This window comes from Bos grunniens, chromosome 11, assembly GCF_055505025.1.
Source record: "Bos grunniens cultivar Pamir isolate PY7600 chromosome 11, Bosgru_T2T1.0, whole genome shotgun sequence".
NCBI classification, from domain to species: Eukaryota; Metazoa; Chordata; class Mammalia; order Artiodactyla; family Bovidae; genus Bos; species Bos grunniens.
Window position 1 is genome coordinate 51,712,665 of NC_141175.1, and position 19,060 is coordinate 51,731,724.

The 19,060-nt window shown below is 36.9% G+C and overlaps 1 protein-coding gene across 5 annotated transcripts in view; it reads left to right on the forward strand.

Moving 5' to 3' along the window:
• Positions 1-19,060, forward strand: part of CTNNA2 (catenin alpha 2) — a 1,366,346-nt gene that overhangs the window by 66,874 nt on the left and 1,280,412 nt on the right. The window contains exon 1 of one of the 5 annotated variants that reach the window (XM_086323686.1): positions 16,113-16,251. The exons of the other annotated variants lie outside the window; for them this stretch is intronic. The gene's annotated coding sequence lies outside the window, so the exon portion shown is untranslated. Of the gene's footprint in view, positions 1-16,112; positions 16,252-19,060 lie in introns of those variants that run through there. 5 annotated transcript variants of the gene reach the window in all.

The following is a 19,060-nucleotide window of genomic DNA, read 5'->3' on the forward strand; positions in this document are numbered from 1 at the left end:
AAAGCAGAGCAGGTAGAGCGATGTAGGCCACACGGGCTCTTGATACGGTGCACATGCCCTGGCAGTCTGGCTGCTGTCATAGATTGCGATCACCCCTGATGTGCTGCCTGTGTAAGCATCAGCCAGTGGCAGTGCCCGCTGCTACTGTCCCGTCAGATGCCACCCAGGGTCCGAGTTGCCTGTTTGTCCCCCTGCTGAGCTCTTTCCCTGGTCTTGGCCATCCTTGCTCCAGTGCAGAGCTGTGAGGTGAAGTAAGCAGGCCTCGGGTATTCATTGTTCAGACTGGGACATGTCTTGGAGTGATCGTAGAAAACTGGGCAGCCACTGGATCAGTCCTCAATCAGTCCTCTGTCCCATAGGGGAGCAAACCAGCTTTCCCATGCTTCTAACAAGTGGAGCCCAAGATTCCTACACCCCTTCTGTGAGTTTTGCTGGCTCTACAACCACCCAAGTAGGCTTGTCTTCCCTGTGTCAGATTCCAGTACTAGGGCACCAGATATGTGGTTTGAAAAGTTCACTGCCCAGGGCAGATCTCTGGGTCCTCTCCCAGGGACACAGGTCCTGATATTGCTTCTCTTTCCTTCTTAGCTGATTCCATGTGGCTCTTTCTCACAGCCTTGTTTGTACAGGAGTCTTGCAGTTTTGAGTTAGTTTTCAGTGAGAATTGTTCCATATAGAGGTGTATTTTTATGTGTTTGTTAGAAGAGGCAAGTTATCTTCCCCCCATCTTTTTACTTTTTGGTAGTTTCTTTCAAAGCACAAATATTGACGAGGTCAAATTTATCTCTTTTTTTGAGGGGGGCAGGGATTGCTTGCCCTTTTGGTATCGCATCCGAAAAATAGTTGCCTAATCTAAAATCACAAAGATTCACAGCTATGTTTCCTTTTAAGGGTTTCTTAGTTTTAATTTTTATATTTACATTTTTGATCTATTTTCAGTTAATTATTGTACATGGTGTGAGGTAGGTGTCTACTTGCATTCTTATGCATGTGGATTTCCAGTTGTTTCAGTACTATTTGTCTTCAAAAATTAATTGACCATAAATGTAAGACTTATTTCTGGAGTTTCAGTTCAAACCAACTTATCAATAAGTCTATTTTTATGGCAGTGCCAAATTGTTTTGATTATAGCAGCCTTGTAAGTTTTGAAATAATACTACCTTTTAACATTAAATACCATAATACTTATGACTGCCATTTTAAAGTTTATATTTTTCTACTAAAAACATTTTTTTAAATGTATTTTTGGCTCTCTGGGTCTTTGTTTCTGTGCTGGGTTTCTCTAGTTGTGGCAGGCGGAGTTTACTCTTTAGTTACAGTGCACAGCTTCTCGATGCGGTGGCTTCTCTTGTTGCAGAGCATAGCGCTAGGGCACGCCTGCTTTTTAGTGGTTGCCTGCATGTGGGCTCAGCAGTTGCGGCTCAGGGCCTCTAGAGCACAGACTCAATAGTTATGGTGCACAGACTTAGTTGCTTCAAGACATGTGAGATTTTCCTGGACCAGGGTTGAACCTGTGTCTCCGGCATTGGCATGCTGATTCTTTACCACTGAGCCATTAGCAAGCCCAAGTTTGTGTTTTTTAATAATATAATTAGGTGGAATCATTTGATAGTTTCTGTTGTTAGTCACGTTGGTTGAAAGTTGGTTTTTAGTCTCCCTGGCTGAAAACTTGACTTTGCAGCCCTTAATTTTTCTAAATGGAGACAGAAGAAAAGTGCCTAGATGGAGACTATAATTCTGAAGAGAAATTGGTGGCTGTGGTCAATAGAAATTCTAGAAAAAATAAAATGTTAGCATTTCAGGTCTGTAATTTATATATTACTTGTTGCTTATTGGATTATAAAAGTTTTAAACTGAACATTTATGGGTTTCCTTTTGAAAACATGTGTAGCATGAAAAGAGAAGCTTTGGATATATATTATATATATATTACATGCATATTTTGTTTAGCTGTACCCAGGCAGTTATGCATATGTACAACTTGATCAGCATGAGATCACTTTACTTTTTATTAATCTGAAAGAATACATCTAGATAAATTGGAGTTAGATGTTATTAATAAAAAGCCAGAGTCCTTGTTTGATGATAAAATGGTAATGTATCTGTGTGTGACAAAGAAACAGAGAACAAGAATACTAATTCTCTAAGAATTTATTCTTTAAGATGCTGCTGTTTTCTAAGATATGAATGTGAGTAATAAAATATGCAAACAACATATGCACTCACATGCCAGGAATGTTTTTTTCAAGATGTGGTACATTGAGTGTGATGTGTGAAGTGCAAATCCAGCTGCTACAATCAGGTATGTGATTCATCATATTTTACAAACATTGTTTTGCATATGGGGAAAAATCTCATCTAATAATAGGATCTACATATTCTTTCCTTCTCTCAATGTTGTTTTCTCTTCCAATTGTATGCCATTTATTTAGTGTATGAACATATATTTAGTGTATGAACACATATTTATATGAAAAATGTGTTCATTATTCTCTTATAATTTATGATGGGATTTAGAGTTGTTTGGTCTGAATAGACACCCCCTCCCATCAGGCTGTAGGTAGTAACACATCCTTTGTCTCTTTACAGCAAAAATAGATTAAAAAATAAAAGTTGTATTGTACATATAACCAACAAGACCATATACTACAATTAATTGGTTTTGTTTCAAATTCATTGTGTAGGAAATGGTGTAATTACACTGCTCCAGTGGCATTCCTTTCTCTCAGCATTGTTGCTGTTCTCCAGTGGATTGTGGTCAATAATATTTCATTTTAAAATCCTGTGCTAAAGGTGGACAGGTCTTGAATTACATGTTGTTCTTTAAACCAGCTCATAACTGTGCTCCGTCACACCAAGTATACTGATGCAACATTTATTTACTTTCATTAATTTGGAAACTGCATGATTTACTAAATTACACACTGGTCATTCAGAGTCATCATATCAGGTGTAGTCAAAGGCCAGATTGAATGGCATTTTTCTGCTCTCAGTTTCCAGTCTTTGTTGAAATAGAGCATGCAGAGTTGTTTTTGATCTTCATAATGAAGGCCATCTCCAGGAGGCATTCCTCAAGCCCAGTCTGACCAGAGTGCACCTCTTGCAAGAAGAATTCCCTTCCTTCCAGCCCATTTTGACTCTGCCACTTGTAGATTTATGTACATATTACCAACTTTCACCATCACTCAGAATAGGAATGTAGCTACCTTGTTACAGGGAGGTGGTAAAAAATGCACTCTGAGCCAGTGTTGCAAAAATATCCTATTAGATTTCATTTTAGTATTTTTATTATGTAATTTTGAAGATTCAACTTTTTTTTTTTTTAAGATAAACAACAATGGCATACTCAGGTTTTTAGTCTGTGCAACACCATATTCCATAATATAACATACACGTTAGTGGAAGACAGTCTCCAAAAGGTGAACTGACAGTAGTCACTGCTTGCTGCCACGTTTTAATAGAGATATCTAAGGAGATAGACAGAATATTTTAAGCTGAGAGAGGTGAAGATGATTGAATTTTCTTTTTAAATGGAGAAGTTTGCACATTATTAGGTTATTTTATAAATTCTACTCTGCAGCCTATACATATTTGCATTGAATTTTGTAGGACAGAAGTGAAATTGATTCCTAACCCATCACATTAATGTAATTTATAACATTTTTTTTTGCACATTAAAGTTTTTCTAAATGATGAGCTCACACTTTTTTCACAAGTTTGCCTAAATTTAATTTAATATGTGGGGCGAAGAGTAGAAAGAATGGCATCTCGGTGATTCTCTGTTCTTTAAAATATATCATAAATTTTTTTTCCTCTTTTGTTCTGGAGTTCAAGCATCATGCTAGTGATATTAATAGCTAATAGTTTGTAAGTTCTGCCATCTCTTCAGGTATTTATTTCACTTGAGATGTTTTAACCAAGCACTGTTTTATTTACTTGTTTTTTTTTTTATCTTCTTCCACTAAAACAGTAAACTCCATATAGGTAGGGACTTATAGTGATCATAAAGGATCTGGCAGATCACAAGATAATGTAAACCATTATCTTGTGGGGAGTAGGCGGGGCAAGGATTGAAGTGGGGCAATAACCTGATCCTATTTGCATCTTAAAGACAGCCAAAGTTCAGAGCAGGATCATGATGGTCTGGTGGTGGGGGCACATTTGGGGTCAGGGAGAGGACTTAGAAAGCTGGTCCAATAAGAAATAATGATAGACCAATTTAAGATATTGGTAGTAGATTTGAAAGTCATGGACTACTTTAAGCGATATTAAGGAGGTAGAATCTATGGGACTGCGTGGTTGAGAGATGTAATTAGTGGGGAAAGGTAGAGTCCAGGAACATCCTCGGGTTTCTTTTTGTGCAATGGGTGGAATCATGTGTGAAGAGAAGCACATATTTTTTCTAAAATAAAATGAATTCAACTAGCAGTTTGTTTCATGTGAAGCACCTGAAGGCTGTCAAGAAGAAATACCCAGTAGGTTATTAGAGATAGGAATCTAGAACTCAGGAGACAGATATGTGCTGAGGATAATAGGGTTTAAGTTTATCAAGACATAAGTGGCTGTTGAAGCCATAGTTTGGGAGATTTTCCAGGAAAAAAATCACAAAGAGAATAGGGGACTGTGGGTTGAATCCTGAGAATTGGCAGTTATTCCATAAATAGAGCCCAGGAAGACAAAATGAGTAGCATCCACAGAAGTAGACAAAGAACTAGGCACATGATGTGCCATAAGAAGAACATATCAGAGTGTTTGTGTCTAACAGTGTGTGTGTGTGTGCTAAGTCACTTGTGTCACAGTTGTGTCCAACTCTTTGAGACCCTATAGACCGTAGCCTGCCAGGCTCCTCTGTTCATGGGATTCTCCAGGCAAGAATAGAGTGGATTGCCATGCCCTCCTCCAGGGGATTTTCCTGACCCAGGGATTGAATTCGCATCTCTTTTATCTTTTGAGTGGTTGTCTGGCAGGTTCTTTACCCCTTGTGTCACCTGGGAAGACCCTGTGGGAAATAGAACACGGTGATAAAGAGAAAGCAAGGGGGATAAATCTATTTGACAATTATTGAAACAGCATTTATTGGGGTCTTATTGTTTGAGTGTGGTCTTCAAACTTACCCAGTAAATACATGCTTATCACCAGCTTTCAGAGTAGTTCATTAAAAAAAAAAAAATCACCGCAAAATTAATTCCTGATCATCTAATAACAGGTTGTGCCTTCTGACTGTTTCCACCCTTTAAAAGACCTTTCCCATGTAGCAAGGGGGAGAAGAAAAACAGGTAAATGAAGAGCCATCTTTTCAGTATTCAGGTCCAAATGTCTATTTCTCTCAGGAAAACATTCTTTTCCTTGAAGAATAATTTCTTTTTTTTTTTTTTTTACTCTTGTTGAGTATGGTGATTTTATTTTATTTTTTTTAATTTTATTTTATTTTTAAACTTTACGTAATTGTATTAGTTTTGCCAAACATCAAAATGAATCCATCACAGGTATACATGTGCTCCCCCTCCTGAACCCTCCTCCCTCCTCCCTCCCCATACCATCCCGAAGAATAATTTCATTCATTAAGAGAAAAGTAGAAGTTTTCATAGTGTTGCCAAACAAAGTGGTTCTCTACTTTTATTTTCAGCAAAGCTAAATCTACTGCATATTGAAATTGTATCTTGATATGCAGAGACCCTAAAAATGAAATGCTGACACACTTAACTGATTTTTTTCATTTCACTTTCTTACTGTTGGCTGTGCACATAGGCAGACAGTCATGTGAGATAGTTAATGATTATATGGATGAAAGAAAATATGATATTTTGCATAATATGATGAGAAAATATTAACTGGAAAACTTAAGGAAAACAGAAATTCAATCCTAGTCTTATTTTCTTCTCTTTAGTATGGTAATCTGTGTACAATTCATACCTGTCCAATGTGATACAATGAAATGCTTTTAAGTTGTGTGGTATTTGGAAAATAACCCTACTTTAATTTCTTGCCGTTAGAATACCTCTACTTAAAATTCTTACTAAAATGATATATTAAGAACAGAAGTAACAGATTTATTATTTGCTTTAATCAATGAAACGCATAATAAAATGGTAAATACTCAATATTAACAAGAATTTAAGTGAAAATACTAAAAAAAAGTTTGGATAAACATGTAGAAAAGGCATATCACATTCAAAAATTATAATTTTAAATTATAATTTACAAAAAAATAACTTATTTTATAGATGAGAAAGCTGAGTTGGAAGAAGGAAATTTATTTGACTAAGGTACCTTGACAAGTAAATAGCCTTGAGATTGCATAAGGCCAATTTCATGAAGTCGCGCTGTTCCTTTTTTCTTAAGGTGTTACCATTTGTAACATATTCTCTTTGCCAAATGGATTTCATCTCTTTTCTCTAAAAGATGAAATTTTTCCTGAATTTCTTATAAACCTTAATCTGGCCCTCCTAGGTATTTTACAACATTTTAATGTTTCCACATTTACTGGGTGTGTGATTGAGTGTGACTAAAGCAGGCGAGTCTGCTTGACTTCACCTGCACAGGCCTTTCAGTTTTATATTTTATACCATTATTCAAGCAGGAAGGCACCTCTGCTTTCTGCCTATTATTTTCTCCACCTGCACTAAGAGGTAAGGACTGATTTAAATGTTTTTGCCCTTGTATAGCTTTCACTTTTTCTCCTAGTCAGAGTTAAGTTAAATCTTCTTTACTGGCTCGACCAGTACCCCATTTCCAGTCAAGTATAGGCAGAGATGTTGGATGAATTCCTTGGAATTGCAGTCTGAGGTCAGGTGGCCATTGTTTATGGAGAGGCCACAAAAAGGGGAGCTGGGGGAAGTGTTGTTTTACAATACAGCATCCTGGGAAGAAGCCAAAATCAAGCAATGACTCATCAACCCCAGATGGTTAGGCTTTGAGGAACGGTACAAACTAGAGGCTCCAATCAGATCAGAACAAATGGTTTGAAATAGAGGAGAGAGATGGCACCTGAAAAAAGAATCACTGAACCAGAGAAAAATGGACTGTTCTTAGCCTGTCTGCAGACTTGGCGGGGAAGAAGGTAGGCATTAAAGACACTGACCTGAGAAAGACACGAGACCTTTTTTCGGACATCATGTAGTGCTTCTTATACCATTTACATATAGGAGGTAGATAAATTTTTATCTGATAAATGTGAATATCTTCATAGTTATGTTTTTGTGTATTCTTCTTTGTATCTTTTCTTCATGATAGTATAGTGAAGTATATAGTATAGTATAATGTCTGACATCATAATTGCTAGGTAAATATTTGTTTCATTTATTTAGTAAATGTTGAACCCATTATATATGTAACTATGATATATTGACATTTCTAATTTTATAAATTACTTAATCATACATTTATTTAAAAGAGCTACTAACTGTGTATTGGGAATTATACAAAAAAGCAAAATTAGAGCTATTTTCACCATCTAGAGGATAAAGCAAACAGTAAATTGTTGCCTTGGTTGCATTAGGTATGGTGACAGGTATCTGTACAGGGCATTATGGGAGCCCTTCTGGGAGTAGCTATATTCTCAGGGAGTGGTTATGGTTAGAGTCCTTTTAAGCTGAGTGGAGGAATCTTCAGGAGGCTGCCAGGAGAATCATGGGGCATGAATGCATGTAAATGTAGGGGAAATGTTTCAGTAGGGGATTAGTAGGGGGTTTAGTACTGGGAATTGAGAAGGTAGGAGACAGTAAATGTGAAGAGGGCTCAGGTCCTGAAGGCATGGTATACTAAAGATTTGAACTTGATTCTTTGTCTTGAGAAGCACTGAACGATTTATAAAGAAATTCTAAGTGCATTTCTTTTGTTCTTCACTGCTTTATTTTCTACCTAATTTTTAATGTCCTATCCCATGTGTGTTTCCAGGAATCTGGTAGGTCTTAGAACATTAAACCATCCAAGAATTAATGGAGAACTTGATACCATTGTCACAAATATAATCACCAAAGTCACTTACTTAATGGTTGTGTCTGCATTGGAAACACCATATTCCTATTTAATGACTACTGGAGAAAATACAAATTTAATGTCAGTTAGGCTTAGGCAACATATGTAGACTGAGACTTTTAGAAAATCTATTAAGGTGCAAATAAAACATTATAATTACTTCTCATGCTAAAGCTCTTTTGGAATTGAATGTATTGATATTTATTGTGGAGAAAACCAGGCCATAAATTCTAAAAACCCATTTTATTACTTTCTAAATTAACACAGCTGAACTAAAATGGGGCCATGGTTTATAATGACTGGTTAAATTGCAGTAATATGCTCTTGAACCCAGTAAATTGGAATCATTATGTACAATTCTCACATTATAACAGCATTACTTTATAATACTTAGAGATTTTTATTCTATATCTTGACTTGTAAATGTTTTAAACCAGGACTTTGAACTGATGGATAAGTTTAAATTCACATGTGTCAATGATGTTGCCATTTATAATTAAGGACAGAACTTCAGGGTTTTTACAGCTATCATTTGCTCCTGATATCTAAAGAAAGGTGGAATTGCTCTACTCTTCATTGGTATTCTGCAGATTTTATTCTTCAGGAATTTTTAATGAGCTGGAACTATATAAGAAAATGTGTCATTTATTTTTATTTATTTTAAAAATATTTGTTCATTTGTTAAACAGGTCTTAGTTGTGGCACCCAAACTCTAAGTTGTGGCATGTGGCATCTAGTTCCCTGACCAGGGATCAAACCTTGGCCCCTTGCATTGGAAGCACAGAGTCTTAGCCACTGGACCACCAGGAAAGTCCTAGTATATGGTTTTGAATTATGACAGATGGATGTCTAATTGACCCAGAGCAGATAGTTACCTCTCCCAATCTATTATTTCTTGAAAGGTTTTCAAGAACATAGGTCCAGCACTCTCTGAAGTTGATCAATTTAGTGGTTTATTCCCCTAGTATGAGGTTTCTTTCTTTTGAGATAATTTTGTTGCTATTGTTCATTTACTCAGTCATGTCCAACTCTTTGGGACTTCATGGACTGCAGCACACCAGGCTTCCCCGTCCTTTACTATCTCCCAGAGTTTGCTCAGACTCATGTTCATTGAGTTGGTGATGCTATCTATCCATCTCATCCTCTGCCACCCCTTCTCCTTTTGCCTTCAGTCTTTCCCAGGATCAGGGTCTTTTCCATTGAATCGACTGTTCACATCAGGTGGCCAAAGTATTGGAGCCTCAGCTTCAGCATCTGTCCTTCCATTGAATATTCAGGGTTGATTTCCATTAGGATTGACTGGTTTGATCTCCTTGCAGTCTAAGGGACTCTCAAGAGTCTTTACCAGCACCACAATTCAAAAACATCAATTTTTTGGACTCAAGCATCTTTATGGACCTCAGTTCAGTTCAGTCGCTCAGTTGTGTCCGACTCTTTGCGACCGCATGAATCGCAGCACGCCAGGCCTCCCTGTCCATCACCAACTCCCGGAGTTCACCCAGACTCACATCCATTGAGTCAGTGATGCCATCCAGCCATCTCATCCTCTGTCGTCCCCTTCTCCTCCTGCCCCCAATCCCTCCCAGCATCAGAGTCTTTTCCAATGAGTCAATTCTTTGCATGAGGTGGCCAAAGTACTGGAATTGCAGCTTTAGCATCTCTTAAATTGTGTTCTGTAAGGACTTACTATCACAATCCCTGGTGTTTAAATAGATCCCAGGAATAATTTTCCTTTATGTATTTCTGGGATATAAAGTGAGATACTGTTGCTGAAGCTGCTGTAAACACGGAAAAGAATTTCTCATGAATAACTGTATAGAAATTGTATGATCCAATTCAGATAAAGTAATTAAGAACCTGATGATGAAATTTGCTGATTGTAACCTGTCAGCATAGAAAGTATGATGGTACTTGTAGATCACACTGGGAATACTTCAGGCTAAATGTAGAATTCAAAGCACTTTTATAAATTGAAAAAGAGATGGGAAAATTTGATAGTAAATTTCATTGGGGGCACATTCAGGGAAGTACCCTGCAGAATAATAATAAGCTATGAATGTAGAAAATGAGAATGACTCACTGTAAGTTTAATAAGTGAAAAGAGATCTAGAGATAATAGTGAACTAAAATTGAAGATGAATTAGTCACTCTTCTTTTTGCATAGAACATGTAGATTAAGTGCTGCGCACAGTTACAAAGAAAATGGAACAGTATATTGCTGCCCTCAGGAGACCAATGAACTAATGAAAAAAAAATAAATATGAAAGAGCCAAACTATAAAGTATGTGTGCTGTTCTCACTCATACTCAGGGTAATTTTCCTACTGTTGAGTGCCTGTATGGCTGGTTGAAAAGACCGAATGTTTAATGATTTTGCTCTACTTTATATCAGTACTGATAACAACCCAGTTCACTTTGTTCTGAGCTATCTCCTTGATGTGTATAACCTGGGAAAATGTGGGTCATTAAATCATTAGAAGCACTTGAATCTAGAGGATTATGTGCTACAATATGCTACTTGAGTTTTTTTTTTTGGCTTAAATTATTTCAGCATTTTAAAAGAAATCAGGCCTACTTTCTATTTCTTTTTTAGAATTGATGTCTCACCTTAGAAATGATAGCCATCATTCATGTAGTCACCCAAGTTTAAACTTAATTTTTGGCCACTATCCATGCCACCTTATCAGCATATTCAGTCTGTTATTTAAATTTTTAATTTCAGAATTGGAGAGGAACTTTAGAGTTCATGTAGTTCAATTATCGTCTGAAATACCCTTGATGAGACTTCTGGTAAATATCCAGCGTGTTTTTCTAATATCTAGAATGACAGGTAACTTGTGAAGTCCTTTTAAATCTTCCTTCTTTCATATATATATATATATATATATATATATATATAGAGAGAGAGAGAGAGAGAGAGAGAGAGAGAGAGACAGAGAGAAGGCAATGGCACCCCACTCCAGTACTCTTGCCTGGAAAATCCCATGGACGGAGGAGCCTGGTAGGCTGCAGTCCATGGGGTCACTGAGAGTTGGACACGACTGAGTGACTTCACTTTCACTTTTCACGCATTGGAGAAGGAAATGGCAACCCACTCCAGTATTCTTGCCTGGAGAATCCCAGGGACGGGGAAGCCTGGTGGGCTGCTGTCTATGGAGTCACACAGAGTCGGACACGACTGAAGTGACTTAGCATAGCATATATATATATATATATATATATATACACACACACATATATATGTGTATATATATGGTGATGGCTTAGTCACTCCCTCTTGTCTGACTCTTGGGACCCCATGGACAATAACCTGCTAGGCTCCTCCTTTTATGGTATTTCCCAGGCAAGAATAGTGGAGTGGTTGTCATTTCCTTCTCCAGGAATATAATATAATAATTTATATATAAATTATTATATATATATCCCTTTAGCTTTTAACCTGGTTTGATCGTTATCGTGCCTGGATGTCTTCACACAACCTCCTAACTGATCTTTCTCCTCTAGTTTTTATCTTTCCTAGAATATCTTCACACCACTGTTTCAATAAAACTCCTAAAACACTTTGATCACACTGCTACCATGATTCAGAAACCTTCAGTATTTCCCTGTAGCCTGCAGGATAAAGTCAGAACTCATTAACTTGAAATAATCTAACTCAATATATGTTTCAGGGTTTAACTTCACCTTTTTCAGTTTTCCCAGCCTATATTTTGAGCTTAGTTGGTATGCTTACTCTCTCCTGCTGAAATTATATTGTTCTTGTTCCAGTGCTATTGCTGATGCTGTTTTTCTTAATATTTCCTTGTTCGCTACTACCCTCCTCTTATTTAAGTATTAACTATATTTTAAGATCCAAGCTGACCTTGGAGATACAGCAGTGAGTGGTGTTAAAGCAGGATCTTAGTTCCCTGCCTAGGAAGTGAATCTGGGAAACCTGCAGGAAAACCAGGAATCCTGGCCACTAGACCACTAGGGGCTAGATGCTGTAAGCAAAGCTGCCCTGGTTCTTGCCCCCATTGAAAACAAAAATATTTCAAGCAGGCAAAAACTATAAAATCAGGTACAAAGTTTATTATTATTAGCACAACATAACGTGTGGAAGAGCATGCAGAGACACAGTTTATTTAGACAGAAGTGAAACAGGAATACACACCCAGAGGGAAAGGGTGTAGGTGAACTCTTTGTTGAGGAAGAGCTCAATAAAGAGGCAGTTAAACCATTTATATAGGGTTTTTTTGGGTCTTTGTTCCCTCTAGTCAGTTATCTCACTTCTTCTCTCACAACTGACCTATCTTAGGGCCCTCATCAATATATGTGCGGGGTTTCCCTCATAATTCAGTTGGTAAAGAATCTGCCTGCAATGCAGGAGACCCAGGTTCGATTCCTGAGTCGGGAAGATCCTCTGGAGAAGGAAATGGCAACCCACTCCAGTATTCCCGCCTTGAGAATCCCGTGGACAGAGGAGCCTGGCAGGCTACAGTCCACAGGTTTGCAAGAGTCGGACACGACTCAGCTACTAAACCACCACCACCACCACCAATATGTGTGCACATCTTTTTTCCAAGATGGATTCCAGTGTGAAGGCCTATGGGAAGTTGATACCACCTATTATGGGGTGGCGTCCCCCTCCCTTGCTGATCCCCAAGGAATCTTCTTGTGCATATTCAGTCAGGGAGGTTTCCTTGACCTCAGGAGTGATTGACGTGATTGTCTTATCTCTTTATTCCAGTAGAGCTTAGCTCCTGCCATTAACTTTGTCCTTGAAGTATCTAGGGATAACAGAGCTACAATTTACTCCACTTGATAAACTCCAGTTGTTCAATTCAGGGACCCATCTACCTCCTACCTCAAAGGGAGTCCTCTCTTGCATAACTCACTCCACACCATGGCCAGAACACTGTGGTGTTTTCTTTTCTGAACTCCTAAGGGTACTCATATTCATCCTCATTCATTTGGTGCTTACTTATGAACTAGCTTGGCACCGTTCTCATATTGTTATATTGAACTGCAATCTCTCTTTTGTATTGATATTTTAATTCATTTTCACATTTTAAAACTTGAGAATTTTCCAGGTTTATTTTATGAGTTGATATGGTGTAGAACATATGGCTTTCTAACTGTATTCCACCAAATCTTAGGGATGCCTGAAAATATGACTGGGGATGGAAAGAGAGTAGACTGGAACTTGCAGTTCCCCAGCAGCTTCTACCCAAACATGTCTGCTTTGCTCTGTTTTCATACCAAACCTCTGTATTTGATTACTTTTGAGGAAAGCATTGAGATTAAGTTAACTTGAAAACTGTAGATGAGATTTCCCAGAAAACTTGGAGAGGAACTCACACTTGGAGTAGGAGCATGGGTTTTATATCCAATTTTGACTCCTTATTGTTCTCTGTTTTAGTTTTCTTATTTAAAAGATTACCAGGTCAATATATTTTACCTTATGTCTCTTAACACTGTAGAAGTCTCTGATGCTAAGAAATTTAGCAAGAGTATTGGAGTGGGCTGCTATTTCCTTCTCCAGGGGATCTTCCCAACCCAGAGATTGAACCTGGATTTCCTTCATTGTGGACAGATGCTTTACCACTTGAGCCACCAGGGAAGCCTATTAAAATATAGTGGCATTAAACGAGATGCCAGTCCAGGTTCAATGCACGATACTGGATGCTTGGGGCTAGTGCACTGGGACGACCCAGAGGGATGGTATGGGGAGGGAGGAGGGAGGAGGGTTCAGGATGGGGAACACATGTATACCTGTGATGGATTCATTTTGATATTTGGCAAAACTAATACAATTATGTAAAGTTTAAAAATAAAATAAAATTAAAAAAATATAGTGACATTTAATTTTCTATTTCTAAAAATATTTATGGAAAGTATTTATTTATTTAGCCAGTTCTATTATGAAGTTGCTTGTAGGTTTTAGTGGCTGTTATGGCCAGAATGTTCTTCATATGGCATATTAACTACATGATAATTAAATATGAGAAAGGCAAAGTCTTTTTCACTCTCTCCTTTTGATCAGAACATTATGTATGGCATTCATGTAGCTTTTGCTTTTTGGTACCACTTGCAAACTCTTCATTAGCATCACACCAGAAATCACTGTGTAAACATTAAAACCTTAAGAACATTGTATTCAGAAACCACTGAATTTAAAAACAAGATGAGTGCTGGGTGTAAAAGCGATTTTAAAAACATAAAGGATAAATTATGTAAACTTATGGAAAGCCATTCCTTACATTAATCTTTTTTGCAATACCCCTTTCAAAGTAGGAGGCCACCATAAAGATAGGTAACAGATGTAAGGCGGAGGAAAGATAACTTAATCTTTCTTGTGTTGCTTGTCCTTAACTCATACCTACCAAGTTAATATGTAAGGATGCCAAGAGTTAGCATCAACAGAGAAGTGGAAACATTGAAATTTAGTTTGAGGTCTGCTAGGAAATTACCTAGCAAAGACATTACTTTGCCAACAAAGGTCCGTATTCTCAAAGCTATGGGTTTTCCAGTAGTTACATATGGATGTGAGAGTTGGACCATAAAGAAAACTGAGTGCCAAAGAATCGATGCTTTTGAACTGTGGTGCTGGAGAAGACTCTTGAGAGTCCCTTGGACTGCAAGGAGATCAAACCAGTCAATCCTAAAGGAAATCAATCCTGAATATTCATTGGAAGGACTGATGCTGAAGCTGAAACTCCAATACTTTGTCCACCTGATGCGAAGAGCTGACTCATTTGAAAAGACTGCTACTGGGAAAGATTGAAGGCAGGAGGAATAGGGGACAACAGAGGATGAGATGGTTGGATGGCATCACCTCTCGATGGATATGAGTTTGAGCAAGCTCTGGGAGTTGGTGATGGGCAGGGAGGCCTGGTGTGCTGCAGTCCATGGGGTTGCAAAGTCGAATACTACTGAATGACTGAACTGAACTGAGGAAATTACCACTTAACTCATCATAGCTACGGTGAAACTGATCTAAGCCTGCACTTTGCAGATACTGGCACTGGGTTGTTCAACAGATTTCAGTGATAAACCAAAGTCTGCAGATGAAGGACTGTTTCCAAGAAGTTAAGCATAGAACCAAGATTTTTCTACTTCTTGTTTTAAACACTTGTCTTGAGAAATGAAACAGAAAGCCATTAAAAATGTGAAAAGATATTAATACTAGAATTGAAAGTCCTTTGTGCATCACAGTAGCATTTGGTGCTTAAAGTTGTCATGAACAGTAGTAACTGGCACGTATCAGAAAATAAGGCAGGTGTTTCCATGTTGATAGTACTATGAGACACTGGTGTATGAGCTTCTGCAGCTGGTTCTGGCATTGTTAACAGCAACATCCAGTCAGGAAATTTTGGATGTCCTTTAAGTAGTGAAGATCCCCTTCAAGTTCTAAGAAATAAGCTCTGGTGCTCACTGTTTGCACTTTCTCCTCAAGCAAGTCTCTCTCATTTAAGAAGAGAATTATGATGACATTGCTGAAAACCTGGATATTGATAATCACGTTTCAGAAATGCTCAGAGATTCTGTAAGGATTTGGTGATCTACCTTCCATACCATCTGGTCAGATTCTCTTGAGGAAATAAGGAAGCACTGATGTCATATTCTGGAAGGAAGCATGAAAAAACTAACATTTCCATTTTGATCTTTGATTACCTACATCAGACATTTTGAAAGGAACATAGTAAGTTTCAGTGTTATACTTAGAAATATTTTGTTAGGTATTCTGCAAAGCAAAATATCTTCTTACGGTGGAAAGCCCTTAGCTCTTGGAGTTTATCTGTTCTCAAGGAAATATTTTTACTGATTCACTCAGTTGAAATTACCATGCCTGTCATGTGCCTCCATCTGCCTACTTTGCCCTCATAGCAGAAAAATATTGTAAAAACAAAACAAAAACCTGGCATTGTCGTCATCCTCTGGGCTGCCATGGGTGACTGAGGTTGTCAACTGTCATCATCTTGTCTCTGTTGAGCTGGTTTGAGTCATTTCCCCAAAGAATATGAAGCATAGCTTGAAATCCTACAAGCACCGTCATACCTTTGGTCATGTGACTGGAGAGAGTGGGGTGGAATTCCTCACCAGTGCTTCTTAGAGCACTGCCTGTGGATGATCCAGTCAGCTCCAGGAAGATGGCTCTGCTGCTCTGGTTTGCTCCCAGATGTCCATTTTTCATGAACTGCTTTAAGTCAGTCTGACTTTTCCCAGGACTGGCATCGTCGATCTGCTTAGCCTTCTGCTGCTGCCTGGCTTGCCTCCCATCACCACACAGTAGGTAAGTGTACTGAGAGCCTGGAGAGAGGGAAAGGAAGTCCTGAGGCTTCGTGTTCCCCTCCAAACAGTGTTAACCACTGCATAGTGTCTCCCTGGAGTGTAGTTTTGGAGGAAAAGATCTGAACTTGAATCCTGGGTCTACAAATGAGGAATCCTGGCTAAATTGCTTCATGTTGTTGAATCTCAGCTTCTTCATTTCCAGAATAAGGATAATCATAACTGTCTCTTAAGGTTGCTATGAACAGCGCTTTTGAGCATTGGTCTAAAATGGTTAGCTGAGTGCTTGGCACTTGGGTATCTGGACTATGTTACCTCCTTTTTCTTCTCTGTAATTATCTTTTTTTTTTTAAGGACTTATTTATGAATGACTTTGGGAATTTTTTTCCTCAGTAATCAAACATTTAAAAGATGAGTTTGTCACTATTCAGGTTCTGAAAACACGTATAAATGAGATTAAAAATTTGTTAGTAATGGTGATTTCAATTCAGTAAAATTGCTGATTGGGATATCTAGATACATAGTTCTATTTGCTTTGTTAAAAAAATCAACCACATTTATCTGGGTTTGGGAGGAGTAGAATTAAATAGAAGGAAGTAAAGGGGATTGTATGGGAGATGAACATTTTATCTATTTTTTTACTGTCTTATTTTAGGTGGTAGTTACACAGATGTATAAAATTTTTAAAACTAGACATGCTAAAAATATCTGTGATTTATATTAGTTAGCAAACAAAAAAAGCACCCATATTACTTTAAAAAGGTATATGTTCTATTTTAGTTTAATTCCATCTGAAGAGCCTAGAGCAAGAATTTCATCATTTTGTTAGTCAAGGTTCATATATTTATGTGTTGTTCATAAGACCAGGTATTAGTATATCTGAGATTAAACTTATGGGATGTGCATGCTCATTGATAGATGATATCATTCATTTTTAGTGTTTGCTTTTCTCTTATTCTTGAAGCTACAGCTTTACTAGGCATTGAGCCTGTCGTAAAATATATGGGTCAGTTATTTATAGAGTCTAAATTAAAAGCCTTATGAATTTAAACATGGTATTAAAATAAATTAGAGTCATTCATAAATGGAGAAGGTCAGAGATTCCCTTGTTTTCTTATATGAAGTTATTTTTTATGCATCACTAGGAAAAAGTGTCTACTAAAAACATGAAACATGACTTCCACTTTAACTTTATTTTACTTAAGTTTACTCATTTGAGAATATGAGTATGCCAGTTTGTAGTCAAGTTCTTCATGTTGGTTTTACATTTTAAGGTTTCTTTGAGTTCATTGTTTTCCTTTTGATCTCAGTGCATATCAAATATTCCTATGAGAACCATAGTTCACATGCTTAAGGCATGTGTTTTACATAGCATTAAGATAGTATGGTCACCTGTAAGTTCTTATAATTTGACTCCATTGCAGGATTGTTGTTTAACACCCCTAGGTACTTTCAGAATGTTTAATGCTGTCTTCAGTCTTTGAAGCAATGTTGCATTTTTAGTTTAATTTCACTAATTTGTTTTTAAATAAAAATTTCCAGTACTCTATTAAATGATATTTAATGACATCAAAATGTAGCTAGGAATTTAGATAAGATGTCTTTATTTAGCTGAGTTTTGTGAAAATATGGATTCATATCAAAGATAGCTTTCATTTAGAAATGTTATATAAGGTTATTTTGCAATGATATATCAAGATACTGGTTATGTTTGTCTTTTCAAGCTTTAGGAAAACTATTACAAATTATTTCAAGCTTGAAAAAATTATAAAAAAATTATGTAATATTTTTGATTAGTAGAAGAATTACCTTCATCCTTTCTAAATAATTTTTTGTAGGTAGTCTAAAATTTAATTTACAATATTAATTACTTTGGTGCTTTAGCATAACACTTTTCCCCCCATGAGTTTGAAATCCAATTAGGTCAGGTGTATAAAGGTAAGTGGTATTTTAAGATGGTACCAGTTTAATAATGTTGGCACTCTGCATGTGTTTATGACAGTTTTGCTTCATGTAGTCACTCAAAACTGAATACATTTGCTGTTCTAAAAATAGGGGAGTCTATGTTTAATTCAGCCCTTACGTTTAAGAAGGTGATATTGTGTCCTTTTTATCTGATACTTTAACATTTTATAAATTCATTTGATAAATGTAAGTGGAAAATGTTTGAATAGATTATTTAAATGATGCTTTAGTAAACTAATGTCGTCAGTGCCTTTAATCAGGAGTGGTTATTGAGGTATGAATAGCTGCCATGTGGAAATCCTTACCTGTACTAGTGTCCCTAGACAGCCCAACAGCTGAATGAAAATTGTAAATAAGTGAAAAATACTCCAATACTCAGTAGCTCCATAAATAGAAGTACATATTTCATTATTATTTTGCTTTTTAACTTTCCTGTTTAGATATTTTTGCTTTTTTTCTATTAGATCATCTGTCTTTTTCTTATTAGTATGTGGGCTTCATTGTAATTTCAAGATAATATCCCTTTGTCAGTTGCATAAAGTTTAAATGTTTTCTGTTATTTTTTTCATTTAATGGGGCCTTTTGACACCACTATAATTTATCATTGTTTTAACTTGCATTTTGTGGATTTCTTTTTTAGCAGAGGGCATCTTATTTAAGAATTCTAATCTTAAAGACAGAAAAATATTCTCCAATGTTTTCTTTTTAGTTTAATTTTTTTCATTTTATATTCAGATCTATCATTTGTCTGGAAAATATTTTTAATCTGTGGGTCAGGTAGGAATCTAATGATGCTTTTCATAGTATGGTTAAATGACCAGTTGTCCCAGTAGCATCTGTAGACTGTG